At 46.3% G+C, this 12,997-nt stretch overlaps 1 protein-coding gene across 1 annotated transcript in view; it reads left to right on the plus strand.

The window, feature by feature from the left end:
* The first annotated feature begins 1,554 nt into the window (after nucleotides 1-1,554).
* Nucleotides 1,555-12,997, plus strand: part of SMAD1 (SMAD family member 1) — a 92,713-nt gene continuing 81,270 nt past the window's right edge. Inside the window, exon 1 of the mRNA XM_040331639.1 lies at nucleotides 1,555-1,787. The gene's annotated coding sequence lies outside the window, so the exon portion shown is untranslated. The remainder of the gene's footprint in view (nucleotides 1,788-12,997) is intronic.

Raw genomic sequence — 12,997 nt, forward strand, 5'->3', positions numbered from 1 at the left:
TGATATTCCTGGACTTGTGTGTAGAGTTCCTCCTGTATGAAGAGAAGAACCCATGACATGATATAAGTGATATTCCTGGACTTGTGTGTAGAGTTCCTCCTGTATGAGGAGAAGAACCCATGACATGATATAAGTGATATTCCTGGACTTGTGTGTAGAGTTCCTCCTGTATGAGGAGAAGAACCCATGACATGATATAAGTGATATTTCTGGACTTGTGTGTAGAGTTCCTCCTGTATGAGGTGAAGAACCCATGACATGATATAAGTGATATTCCTGGACTTGTGTGTAGAGTTCCTCCTGTATGAGAAGAACCCATGACATGATATAAGTGATATTCCTGGACTTGTGTGTAGAGTTCCTCCTGTATAAGGAGAAGAACCCATGACATGATATAAGTGATATTCCTGGACTTGTGTGTAGAGTTCCTCCTGTATGAGGAGAAGAACCCATGACATGATATAAGTGATATTCCTGGACTTGTGTGTAGAGTTCCTCCTGTATGAGGAGAAGAACCCATGACATGATATAAGTGATATTCCTGGACTTGTGTGTAGAGTTCCTCCTGTATGAGAAGCACCAATGACATGATATAAGTGATATTCCTGGACTTGTGTGTAGAGTTCCTCCTGTATGAAGAGAAGAACCCATGACATGATATAAGTGATATTCCTGGACTTGTGTGTAGAGTTCCTCCTGTATGAGGAGAAGAACCCATGACATGATATAAGTGATATTCCTGGACTTGTGTGTAGAGTTCCTCCTGTATGAGGAGAAGAACCCATGACATGATATAAGTGATATTCCTGGACTTGTGTGTAGAGTTCCTCCTGTATGAGAAGCACCAATGACATGATATAAGTGATATTCCTGGACTTGTGTGTAGAGTTCCTCCTGTATGAAGAGAAGAACCCATGACATGATATAAGTGATATTCCTGGACTTGTGTGTAGAGTTCCTCCTGTATGAGGAGAAGAACCCATGACATGATATAAGTGATATTCCTGGACTTGTGTGTAGAGTTCCTCCTGTATGAGGAGAAGAACCCATGACATGATATAAGTGATATTCCTGGACTTGTGTGTAGAGTTCCTCCTGTATGAGAAGCACCAATGACATGATATAAGTGATATTCCTGGACTTGTGTGTAGAGTTCCTCCTGTATGAAGAGAAGAACCCATGACATGATATAAGTGATATTCCTGGACTTGTGTGTAGAGTTCCTCCTGTATGAGGAGAAGAACCCATGACATGATATAAGTGATATTCCTGGACTTGTGTGTAGAGTTCCCCCTTCTATGAGGAGAAGACCCTCATGACATAAGTGATATTCCTGGACTTGGAGAGTTCCCTTTTGTATGAGGAGGACACCCCATTACATGATAGAAGTGATATTCCTGGACTTGTGTGTACAGTTACCTCTCTATGAGGAGGACACCCTCTCCTTACACCCGGCTTTCGCTCTGTGAGGGAACGGAACCTCCCCTCCCCTCCCCCTCTGTCTCTTTTAAGACGGGCCCCTGGGCGGCCTTACGCCGCCTGTTTTGGGTTGTGCTTTGCAGACGGTCCCTGGTCGGGGTGTGTTGTGTATTGGCAGTGGGGCGGCTCCGACTCCCTGACGCCAGTGAGACCAGATCAATCCAGGTTGCCGTGCAGGAGGAGGAGGGAGCTTCTCATCCCGGGCTGCTGCTGCTGAAGGCATGCGAGCGGCTTCCCTGCATCGCTGCACACACCGACCCGCCGCCACCGCTTGGTGACTGACCCCCCGCCCGCCGGCCAAGCAGCAGGTAAACGAGGCGGGCGGGGGGGATGGGAAGAGAAGGGGGTCCGGACTGGATTGAGGGATCACTTTATAAAGTAGTTTAGTTGGGCGGAGTGCGGCTCTCCATAGAAGAAGGCTCGTCTGGGACTTGTAGTGACGGAAGAGCCGCTGGCAGCCCCCCTTCTCCTCTGTCCCAGCTCTTGTATGGGGCCCGGCCAGGGGAGCAGCGAGGCTGGCTGACTCCACAGCGCTCCCCCGTATTCCGGCAATGAGTCAGTCCGGGATAGTGCGAACTTGTGCTGTGGGACCCTGGAAAGGAGAAGGAAAGGGGGGGAGGTGGGGGGAGAGCGATGGCGCCTGCACCGCACAGAACAAGTCCTTGTGTGAGAGAAGTCAGCCTCCCTCCCTCTCTGTGTGGAAGGGCCGGACATTCCCAGCACACTGCTGTCTTCCCTCACACCAGAGCCCCGCTCACCTTCCCTCACTTCTCCGCCAGCACAAGTTTGTGTGTGAAGTCTGTCTCCTCCATAGCACACATTACAGCCCACATCTCCTGTCTACAGGCCGGCCTATGGGGCCTTTCACTGGAAAAGGGGAAATACCCCCCCCCCCATGCAAATAATGGTACAAGCGGCATTAACCCCCCCAAATGTTTATTATATTGCAGCTTACCAATTATTTTCATGGCTGCATTCATTTCTTTACACTTTCTTCTGTCTTCACCAGTGATCTAGTCAGTAAGTCTGCTCTTCAACACAACAAACTCCTGCAGATGTAGCAGTTAGAGGGATGAGACCAGCCATTTACCACTGATAGGGGTGTTTACAACAAGCTTTTATTTATGTAAAACGTATCCCAAAAGGTGAAAGTGCTGTAACTGCTTATAAAGTATTAGCTGGAGTCTGGCTTCCAATCACCCAGCGAATACAATTCACAATACACAGACAACGTACAAAGACATCCACATCTCTGCCCACAGATACATCACTATCCTTGTCTCCAAATGTCACCCAACCGCTCCTTACAACACCTCCTCCAGGACTTGCCCTAGAGCAAGGGGTCTCCTAATATTCTAAACAAAGGGCCACATTATTGTCCCAAGACTTTAGAGGGTTCTGATTGTGGCCAGCGGGAGTGGAAATTCTCCTGGCATCAGTGAGTGAACGTTGCCACATTTGGTATTCGGGCACTATTCTTCCTCCTATCGTTGGTGTCATTAGGAGTAATAGTGCCCCCTTGTTGCCAGTGGGAGAAATGGTGCCCCATTGGTGTCACATTGTTGGTATCAGTGGGAGAAACGGTGCCCCATTGTTGCCAGTGGGAAAAATGGTGCCCCATTGGTGTCACATGAATGAAAAACTTATATAGCGCCGCACATGCCAATTTAATCGCCTCTGGGCGCTTCACATTGTTGGTGTCAGTGGGAGAAACGGTGCCCCATTGTTGGTGCCAGTTGGCAGAGTAGTGTCTTGTATCAGTGGGAAGAATCGTGCCTCAAGAACACGGTAAAGGCAAACAAAGTGCCACATCCAACCCCCAGGCCGCAGTTTGGAAACCGCTGCTCTGGTGCAGTGATGGCAAACTTTGGCACCCCAGATGTTTTGGAAATGCATTTCCCATGATGCTCATATACTCTGTAGTGTAGTTGAGCATCATGGGAAATGTAGTTCCAAAACATCTGGGGTGCCAAGGTTCACCATCACTGCTCTAGGGCCTTTCACATCCTCTGGAGCTCCCTACCCCAATCTCCTAATGTGTAGGCAATCCCTGAAAGCCCATCTCTTTTAGAGAGACCTGTCCTGCTTTTAACTAACTGTGTTTTTTTTTTCTCATCCCCCCACAGTTTCTAACTTTTGTATCACCCTCTTAAAGTGGATTTTGTCACCTGTGGGGAAAAAGTCAGCTACAAAAACTGTAGCTGCTGACTTTAAAAAAAGCCACTCGGGATCAAGTGTGCTCACCCGCTGTCTTCAGTCCCCGGCATCTTAACTATGGGCACGGGCTGTGACAGCTTGCGGCTTCACAGCCAGGTGCCCACTGCGGATTGTGAATGTAGGAGGCAGTCTTTTAGGACCTGTCAGGGTCCCAGAAGACTGGAGGGAGGAGATCTTCAGTTTCTAAACGCCACAGCATTCAAAACGCAAGTGGCAAGCGGGTACCTGTCAAAATTGGGTACCTGCTACCCCTTCTCAAAAGTGCCAATTCAAGAGGAACAAGTCCTTTTGGGCGGAGCTCTGCTTTATGCCTGGAACACACTCCAGTTTTTTTTCGTGCAACCCAAAGAAAAACTGACAGCTCCAGTCAGAGCCGCTGTGATAACCATGCAAGGTTAGTTCAGCCATCTCCCCCACGGAGCTGTTGTATTCTGATGGGGGGGATAGCCCCCCCCCCCCCCGAACACTCTGATCAGCGCTGATCGGGAGTGGGTTGGCTGCTTGTTTTTTCAGCATGGCATTTCCCACAGAAGCCGGCCAGGCCGACATACACATGGGCCAAATGTCAGACTTTTTTTTTTTTTTTAAACCCGCGGTTGTCTCCCGACGTACAGCCCATGTGTACAATGCTTTAGATTGTAAGCTCTAATGAACAGGGCCCTGTAATTAGTCTTCTATTGAATTGCATTGTAACTTTACTGCTGGGCTTTTTGTAAAGCGCTGCTTGAATTGGTTCTATATAAATCCTGTATAATCATAACAATCTGCTGCTCCACTTAATCCTCCCCCCTAGACTGACCATGCTGGAGCCGAGCCCTCTGTGCTCCTTCATCCAGATTGGGGACACTCCTTATACAGTAGGTGTGTTACTGGTCAGATCATCAGATGGAAACAGGGAAAATCCTAAAACTATCGCAGCCACCCTAGTTGGTGATTGGTAAGCTGTGATGTATTAAGTTTTTGGTTATTACCGCTTAGTCTAGGGGTAGAGGACTGATCTGTAAGAATTACATTATTCCTTGTTCCAGAAGACCACTCTAAAGCCTGTTTAAATCTTGGCTGGTTCAGCAGTTGATTGGTCAGATTGATGGTTGATCGACCAACTTGTGTACAACCAGCTGATGTTTACATCAACCACATTCCTGGACTAGAGTGTACATGAGGACAATGAGGGGCTGCCCTCAACACAGAGCTTTGAAGAGTGCTGGCGGCCAGGGAAACCAAAGCACCCATTAAAGCGGAGCTCCACCTTAAAGTGGAACTCCCATTGATCGGAACCCTCCCCCCTCCGGTGTCACATTTGACACCTTTCAGGGGGAGGGGGGTGCAGATACCTGTCTAAAGACAGGTATTTGCACCCACTTCCGGCCACCCAGTCTCGGGTAAACTGCGGGCATGAAATCGCCTCCTGCCCCCCCAGTTGTGTTCTGGGAACACTTGGCTCCCAGAACAAAGCGGGAGCCAATCGGCAGGCGTAGCGTGACTCGTGCATGCGCCGTAGGGAACTGGGCAGTGAAGCCGGAGCACTTCACTACCTGGTTCCCTCACCGGGGGGGGGGGGGCAGCAGAGTGCCGAGCGATCGCTCGTCCTGTGCTGTGAACGGCGCTGGACTCCAGGACAGGTAAGTGTCCTAATATTAAAAGTCAGCAGCTGCAGTATTTGTAGCTGCTGGCTTTTAAATTTTTTTTTTTTTTTTTTTCCAGCGGAAGCTTCGCTTTAAGTATTGCAGCCTCCACTACCCTAGATCAGTGGCTCTCAACCCCTGTCCTCAGGACCCACTAACAGGTCAGATTTTTAAAGGAGTTGTTAAGGCAAAAGATTTTTTATCTTAATGCATTCTATGGATCCTGTGGCTAAGTCAAGTCAGTCAGCCAATAGGGAGAGATGGGACATGGGCCAGGTCGGGGTTCCGTGTCTGAATGGATACAGGGAGCTCTGACTCAGCTTCGGTAATAAGCTGCTGGCTGGGGGGGAACTCAAAGGGTGACCCAAGAAGAGGAGGATCCAGGCTGCTCTGTGCAAATCCATTACCCAGAGGAGGTAAGTATCACATGTTTGTATTTTTGTTTTTTTAAACAGCCTTTACAATCGCTTAAGGGCCCTTTCACACATACGGACAAACGGTCCGTCTATTACAAGTCCGTTTACGGACTTGTAATGTATCCCTATGGGATTGCAGACGTTAGCAGATGATGCATCCGCTAACGTCCGCAACCATCCGCGTCTGCAAAGATCTGCTTTTGCGGACGGAAGAAAACCCTATTTTTCTTCCGTCCGGCGGAACGGATGCATACGGACACATGGTCCGTGTTCATCCGATTCCCCATAGGAGAGAGCGGAGGGGAGACAGGGCGGTCTCTGCACAGTGTGCGGGGACCGCCCTGTCCGCCGACAGCTCAGCGGGGATTAACAGAGGAATAACGGGCTAACGGAGCGGATCAATACGGATCTGCTCCGTGTGAAAGAGCCCTAAGTATTACCTTTGTGATATGCAGACTAGAATTCTGCATTTGCTGAGCAGCAAGTTATATCACTTGTGATGTATTCATTTATCTTTCTAACCTGGCCTGTTGGTGGGTCCTGAGGACAGGAGTTGAGAACCACTACTCTAGATGAAGAGAGCATTCAACTCCTAGCCTAGATTCACTTTGGTCATGCGATCAAATCGCGTACCAATCGATGGCTATTGCTGGCTATGGCACTGTCTGTTTCCGTATGGCATTGATTCCCAAAAGTAGTTCCTTTACTACTTTTGGCGATTTTTGTATAGATTTCTGTGCATGAATCCGCACAAATGTCTGTCAAATCGCCTCTGAAGTTGGACTACATTGCCGGCTTGACATTGTGCAATTTCAAACCTGCAGCAAAGATGACCCAGTCATGGGTGCACACTAAAAACCTCACCTTCAGAGTTTTTTTTTTTTTTTTTAAAGGCCTAAAGTGCTAGGAGGAGGAGGGGATTACTAGTCTTGGGTGTGAAAAACATCTTCTGGGCTTTTGTCAGGCGCTGTCATTGAAAGCTGTGGGGCCAGTAGGCGCACGATCATACTCTAAAAAACCTATGGACGACTTTGGCGTGACACATTGATATGCAATTTTTATTTTAGAAACGCAGGACAAATCATTCATTCAGGTGTGAACAGAGGCTTAACCCCTTTACAACTGCCTAACGTGTGTGTGTCTCCACAAAATAGTGGACTTTAACACCCACATATATACATTTCTGGGCAGCTAAAGTTTGTGTTGAGCGTGCTCCAAGCTGTGAGACAGCTTTTGGTGCCTGCTAAGAATCTGTAGCTGGAGGGACCGGCTCCTAATCATGTGACCACAGTGGAAGTAAGTCAGTGGTCATGTGATAAGCCAATCTTTCCTACTCCCTAGCATTCAGAACATTGTAAAGGGATGCCAGGGTAGGGCGGGAAAGGTTTAAATGGTGATCGTTTTGTGGAGCTTTTTTTTCCTTCCTTATGGTAGAGCTTATTACTGATGCTGCCACTAAAGCCTTTTTACACAATGAGCATATCGGACAAATGATCGTCAATTCAATTTTCTTTCTTTTTTTCTTTTTTGTTATTCTGGTCACATGTTCTTGTACCACAGAATACAGCTTCAGAAGTGATGCATTGTGCTGTATTTTGTTTACAATTGTGCGGCCTTGGTCACTTGCGTGTTTTTTTTTTTTTTTTTTTTGGACGGATACCATATTGAATAAATGTAAATCTGGTATTGTTCAAGAGAAAATTCATGTTTGTCCCCTTTTGGATAATTTCAGTTGAATTGGGATTGACTGCTGTGTACGAACGATCAGATTATCGTACGATCGCTTCGCTTTTTTCATTGTGTACAGTACTAAGCATTACACACTTCCTGTCCTATGGTGACCATTCTTGCTCAATGTACTGTATCTATGGAGGAGCTACATCAGGGATCCTCAAACTACGGCCCTCCAGCTGTTGTAGAACTACACATCCCATGAGGCATTGTAACACCCCGACATGCAGACATGACTAGGCATGATGGGAATTGTAGTTCCTGAATAACTGTAGGGCTGTAGTTTGTAGACCCATGAGCTACATTATCATGCTTGGCTGATAACATTGGGAATTTCAATTCAGTGTGCAGAAAGTGACAAGGACACAAATATTTCTGTTGCCATTAACTAAAAATTTTTTTGTGTAGTTTAGCAGTAAAAAGAAAATAAATGCAGCCATCGCATCCAAGGACTGGTTTACTGCAATATTGGTTTTCTTTCTTGCGTTTAGATCTCCTTTGACGTACACATAACTTGTCAGGAAAGGGACCATCTTATTTTTTTACACCTTTTTATTATGTCTTTGTGAATATACTTCCTGTCTGGTGTCCCATATAACTTTTATTTTGTGGCCAGGTTGGATCAGGAAACCAAGAGCGCTGCCTGTGTCAGAATAGGCATGGTAATATTGTGTCTGTGCTGTACTACAAGTTTAGGTTCATCAGTAGAAGTGACGCATCAGACAAGAAGGTATTTGGTACGGCCGGCGACTACAATGCCAGATCATTACCCCGTTGGAAAGGCACTGTCTGTGTTTTCAGGACGGACAGATGTGTTGGCCTGCAGTCTGTTGCATCAGTCAGGAAGCTGCTTCAGGTTCTCCCTGGAGAAATGTTTCCCAGCTTTTGGCTGCAAAGGCTCTGGTTACTGTGGAAATGATTGGAGGCCTTTGTTTGATTTGTGAGTTTGTAGTAGCCCCTAGTCCAGTCATTCTGCACCATTCAGTCTCATGGGAGAGTTGCTGCAAGGCAGGATTGGTTTACTCCTGAGGGCATGGGCTGTCCTTGTCTCTTCGTCTGACCCCCTTACAGTAGGTATTAACCCTAACAGGACGTTTAATGTGCTCATTATTTACACTATGGTGTAGTGTAAATAATGGCCACATCATTTTAAAATAAAATACTGCTCTCTATCTCTCCATCTCTCTATCTCTCGTGCTGATGGTCTACCCCAGCCTGTTTCAGCTTCTTGTCCACATGCACTTACTCTGCTGTTGGCCTAGACTGACTCCTGTGATGTCTGCAGAAAGGGGACTTCAGTCTGCTCTCTGCTCAAAACGGGGTCCCATGAGTGGAAAACGAATTGCACTCCTGTGACCCATAGGCGAAACCCAGCCAAACTAGCTTGGGCTGGACTTCTCCTTTTTAACTAGTCACAAGCAGTATTAACTGTGGACCATGCCTGTGCATTGTCTTCATAGCTCATTCCGCCAGGAGCACATGTGACAGCTTGACAACGCAGGAGCATGATTGGGAGACCACCCAATGGCAGATTGTGCTAACAAATACTTTTTTATTAAATTTTTTTCTCTAAAAAGTGAGTCCACCCCTCACATTTTTGTAAATATTTTATCTTTTCATGTGACAACACTGAAGGAATGACACTTTGCTACAATGTTAAGTAGTTGGTGTACTTAAAGCGGAGGTTCCACCAATTGTTTATAAAAGCCAGCAGCTACAAATACTTAAAAAAAAATGGACAGTTACCTGTCCAGCGTGCCCGCGATGTCAGCAGACGAGGCCGAGCAATCGCTCGGTCCTCGGCCGCTTCCGCCACCATCCTGGGTAAGGCAGTAGGGAACCTGGCCCAGTTCCCTACTGCGCATGCGCGAGTATCGCGGCGTGCCGTCACTGGTCCATGCTCTCTGCTGGGAACAGTGTTTCCCAGAAGACAGCGGGGGGGGGGGGGGGGGGAGGACTCCAGGAAGTCAGAACCAAGGAGTGGTGCAAATCCCGGTCTTAGACCGGTATCTGCACCCCCCCTGAGAGGTGCCAAATGTGACACCGGAGGGGGGGGGGTTCCAAAAAGCGGAAGTTCACTTTTTGTGTAAGCCTCCGCTTTAAGCCCAGGTGTACACTGGGCTGCGGGTATGAAGCCGTGCGAGTTCAGCTGTACTCGCGCAATTTCTCTCCTGCTTGTCAGTCCCGATTTCGGCTTGCGATTAGATGCCAATGTAAATCGTGGGCCGAAATCGCAAAGAGTAGTACAGAAGCTACTTTTTGAAATTGGTCCTGCGTCGCACCGATTAGGGCAGTTTCATTTCCAGCAAATACCACCAATTTGACATGTCAAAACGCACCAGTGTGAACCAGGGCTCAAGGTGTACTTCACGTTTGCCAGAGGTTTAGACATTAATGGCTGTTTGAGTTATTTTGAAGAATCAGCAAATTTACACTGTTAATACAAGCTATACACTCACTACTTTACATTGTAGCAAAGTGTCATTTCTTCAGTGTTGTCGCATGAAAATATATAATAAAATATTTAAAGATTGGCTTTAGAAAAGCCAAAGCAAATTTATTATCCCAAAAACAACTTATTGCAGCTTACGAACGCTGAATTATTTTTACCCGATGATCCTGTCGGTAACACACTTTCTCACATAGAGTGACAACACTCACTACCGTAGCTGCCCTGCATCTGTATCTATGGAGGAGCAATGTTGTCCTCCTAGAATGCTCTGTTAAGCTGCTATATAATTTTATTCTTGGGTTTAGATATAGCTTAACCACTTGCCGACCAGCCGTCAAGCTATACGTCATCTCGCCGAGCAGTCAATAGGGGCGCGTGCCCGGCATTTGCGATCACCACCGGGCACCCGCGATCACTCGTTACAGTCCACCGCCCCCCCCCTTTCAGTTAGAACACACCCAGGGAACATGATTAACCCCTTCCTCGCCCCCTAGTGTTAACCCCTTCACTGCCAGTGGCACTAATCGCTATAAAAATGCCAATGGTCCCAAAAATGTGTCCTGAGTGTCCGCCATAATGTCGCAGTACCGATAAAAAGCGCTGATCGCCACCATTACTAGTAAAAAAAAATTATTAAGAAAAATTCCATAAAACTTTCCCCTATTTTGAAAAACCCTAACTTTTGCGCAAACCAATTAACCACTTGCCGTCGCCGCACCGTCATAATACGTCCACAAGGTGGCTCTCCTAGGCGAGATCACGTATTATGACGTCCTACCTTGTAGCCGCCACTAGGGGCGCACACGCGCCGCCGGAGGCGCGCGCGCGCCCCCCGCTCGCCCCCGACTCCCGTGCGTGTGCCCGGCGGGCGCGATCGCCGCCGGGCACACGCGATCGCTCGGTACAGAGCGGGGAACGGGAGCTGTGTGTGTAAACACACAGCTCTCGTTCCTGTCAGCAGGGGAAATGCTTTTCTTCGGTTCATACAATGTATGAACCGAGGATCAGTGTTTCCCCTAGTGAGGCCACCCCGCCCCCTAGTGTTAACCCCTTCACTGCCAGTGGCATTTTTATAGTAATCTAATGCATTTTTATAGCACTGATCGCTATAAAAATGCCAATGGTCCCAAAAATGTGTCAAAAATGTCCGAAGTGTCCGCCATAATGTCGCAATACCGAAAAAAAAATCGCTGATCTCCGCCATTACTAGTAAAAAAAATATTAATAAAAATGCCATAAAAAAAAACCCTATTTTGTAAACGCTATAACTTTTGCGCAAACCAATCAATAAACGCTTTTTGCGATTTTTTTTTTACGAAAAATATGTAGAAGAATACGTATCGGCCTAAACTGAGGAAAAAAAATGTTTTTTTATATATTTTTGGGGGATATTTATTACAGCAAAAAGTAAAAAATATTCATTTTTTTCAAAATTGTCGTTCTATTTTTGTTTATAGCGCAAAAAATAAAAAACGCAGAGGTGATCAAATACCACCAAAAGAAAGCTCTATTTGTGGGAAAAAAGGACGCCAATTTTGTTTGGGAGCCACGTCGCACGACCGCGCAATTGTCTGTTAAAGCGACGCAGTCCCGAATCGCAAAAAGTACTCTGGTCTTTGGGCAGCAATATGGTCCGGGGGGTAAGTGGTTAATAAACGCTTATTGCAATTATTTTTTATTTTTTTTTGTTTTACGAAAAATATGTAGACTAATGCGTATTGGCCTAAACTGAAAAAAAAAGTTTTTTTTTTTATATATTTTTGGGGGATATTTATTATAGCAATTGTCAGTTAAAGCGACGCAGTGCCGAATCGCAAAAAGTGGCTTGGTCTTTGACCAGCAATATGGTCCGGGGGTTAAGTGCTTGCCGACCAGCCGCAGCGGTAGGTTGGCTCTCCCTGTGCAAAGTGCCGTAGCTGTACGGTGGCCGCTTTAAGGGCTATAGGGGGTGCGGAGCCGATGCGTGCGCCGTGATGTCCGCCGGCCACCCACGATTGCTCATTTGAGCCAGAATGGGCATCTGTCAATGTAAACAGACATGTCCCCTTTATGTCAGGGAAGTTGAGAGAGATCTGCTGTTCTTACACTCTCTACTCCCAGTCAGTACTCTACCCACACAGTTCGAAACGCCTTCCTAGGGAGCACTTAACCCCTTTATCCCCCCCTAGTGTTAACCACTTCCTTGCTAGTGACATTTATACAGTGATCAGTGGCCATTTTTTTTAGCTCTGATCGCTGTATAGGTCACTGGTCCCAAGAAAGTGTCAAGTGTCTGTCCGATGCAATGTTGCAGTCCTGCTAAAAATCGCTGATCATTGCCATTACTAGTAAAAAAAATTATAAATATGCAATAAATGTATCCCATATTTTGTAGATGCTATCATTTTTGTGCAAACCAATGAATATACACTTATTGCGATTTATTTATTTAAAAATTTTTTTTTTTTTAGAATACATATTGACTTAAATCGGGGGTTCCGCGGTCCGGACGTTTTTCTTTTTTCCCCCTTAATTTAACTCTTGCAATGTTATTAAAATTGTACTCGGATGTTTCTACTGCCCCGCATTCACCCTCGGCATGAAATCTGTCTTTATAAAAATTTCTTGCCTGTTTCCATTTTGCTTGTGGGCAGCGTGAAGCCCACAAGCAAATGCTTCCAGGAATTCGATCTGCCATCATCACGTGACCTGCTTCATGGGTCACGTGATGAGTGAAATCCTGTGATATTTAGTGAATTTGTCTTATCACTCGTCTCCTGGGAAATGTGACGCTGTGCTCCCAGGAGATATTGGGGCGCTTGGAAATGAAATGACACGCCCACTCCCGTGGGAGGGATACCCGGAAGTGCCTGGTATTGTCTCCTGAATCAAGGTATTGGTATCATTTAAAAAAATATTGATAGCGGACTTTACATGTATTTATTGTGCCGGTCTTAATAAGCTGCAGTTTCTATTGAGGGTGAACCTCCGCTTTAAACTGATGATTTTTTATTTTTGATGTTTATAGCAAAAAGTAAAAATATTGTGTTTACAGGAGTGCAAAAGATAAAAACCAAGTGACGCAGTGCCGTATTACA

This window comes from Rana temporaria, chromosome 1 (assembly GCF_905171775.1).
Source record: "Rana temporaria chromosome 1, aRanTem1.1, whole genome shotgun sequence".
In the NCBI taxonomy this organism is placed as follows: domain Eukaryota; kingdom Metazoa; phylum Chordata; class Amphibia; order Anura; family Ranidae; genus Rana; species Rana temporaria.